Source organism: Empidonax traillii, unplaced genomic scaffold (assembly GCF_003031625.1).
Source record: "Empidonax traillii isolate 1590-97213 ecotype Southwest subspecies unplaced genomic scaffold, ASM303162v1 scaffold579:size954524, whole genome shotgun sequence".
Classification (NCBI taxonomy): Eukaryota; Metazoa; Chordata; class Aves; order Passeriformes; family Tyrannidae; genus Empidonax; species Empidonax traillii.
Window position 1 is genome coordinate 902,005 of NW_020955772.1, and position 1,414 is coordinate 903,418.

Sequence of the window (1,414 nt, forward strand, 5' to 3'; positions counted from 1 at the left end):
GGCAGCAGCCCATGATGCCATTATCGTCAGCAGCTGAAACAAGCTTGGACATAACCATACGAGGAGGGGGAGAAAAAATAAAAACCCAAACCAAATGTGGGAGGAAAGCAAGAGGGAGGAGTGACTGTTTTGAATTAAGTTCGTTTTGTTTCGTTTTGTTTTGTTTTGTTTCCTCCCCCCCCCCCCCCCCCCATACAGAAAGCTCCGTTCACGGCCAAGGTTTCCAGGTGTGAGGGATGAGCCCGTGAAAGCAGATTCTGTGCTTTTCAAACCAAAAGCAAGAACTCGTAAGAGAAAGAGGAAAGCAAAAGTGACTGCAGGAAGGCAATTCAACCAAACCAGCTCGAGCTTCCCGAGACAAAGCGGGCACCGACCATGAAAAACGTCCTTGAATGGAACCTCCCGTGAAGGAGGCAAAGGAGGAGAAGCCAACCTTGTGTTCTCAATTCATCTCCATATTATGCCTTGTAAAGCATTTCTGAACAATAAACAATATAGGCTAGAAAAAAAAAAAAACCTGAGTTGCAGGAGTCTCTCACAAAATAGCAAAAGTTGGCTGGGCTGGGTCTGGCTGGGGCAGAGTTAATTCCCCTCCCAGTGGCTGGCATGGGGCTGTGGTTTGGATTTGTGCTGAACACAGGGATGATAATGGAGATGTTTTTGTTGTTGCTGAGCAGTGATCACAGAGAGCCAAAGCCTTTTCTGCTTTTCATACTGGGGGTGCATGGGAGGTTGGGAGGAGACAGAGCCAGGACAGATGGCCCAAACTGACCCAAGGGATGTTCCTGACCACATGAAATGGTGCTCAGTGTATTGGGGGGGCGGGGAAGAAGAACTCAGGGGGGTATGTTTGGAGTGATGGTGTTTGTCTTCCCAAGCCACCATCGCACGTGATGCCCTCCTGGGGGTGGCTGAACACCTGCCTGCCCGTGGGAAGCAGGGAATGGATTCCTGGTTTTGCTTTGCTCACATGCGTGGCCTTTGCTTTCCATGTTAAACCGTCTTTATCTCAACCCATCAGTTTTTCAGCTTTTCCCCTTCTGACTCCCTCCCTGGTCCTGCTGGTGGGGGTGTGAGGGGCTGGGGGGCTGGATGGGGCTGAACCACGACATCGGCTGAAAACTCAGGATGCAGGAATGTTCCCTCTCCATGGGAGAGTTCTCACCAAACCACCACACGAGGGCGGTGAGGACTTGCAAAAGGAGTCCGTGTACCAGGACTAAACCCGCCCAAGAGCAGATCCAGGCGGAAAGCATCGCTGCCCTCAAAGAAACTACGTGAGGACAGAAAGGTTTGGCTGACCTTCCCCTTTGATGTGCAAACTCCTATTTGCCCCACACTCCATAGGCAGCACGGACTCCTTCTCGGTTATATGTACTAATAAATTTATTTACTCTCCCAGAACCCAGCTGCA

At 50.6% G+C, this 1,414-nt stretch overlaps 1 long non-coding RNA gene across 1 annotated transcript in view; it reads left to right on the forward strand.

Moving 5' to 3' along the window:
• The window catches only part of LOC114064782, a 7,530-nt gene extending 7,036 nt beyond the window's left edge, over positions 1-494 (forward strand). The window contains exon 4 of the long non-coding RNA XR_003572807.1: positions 199-494. This is a non-coding gene — a long non-coding RNA (uncharacterized LOC114064782). The remainder of the gene's footprint in view (positions 1-198) is intronic.
• The last annotated feature ends 920 nt before the right edge of the window (positions 495-1,414 follow it).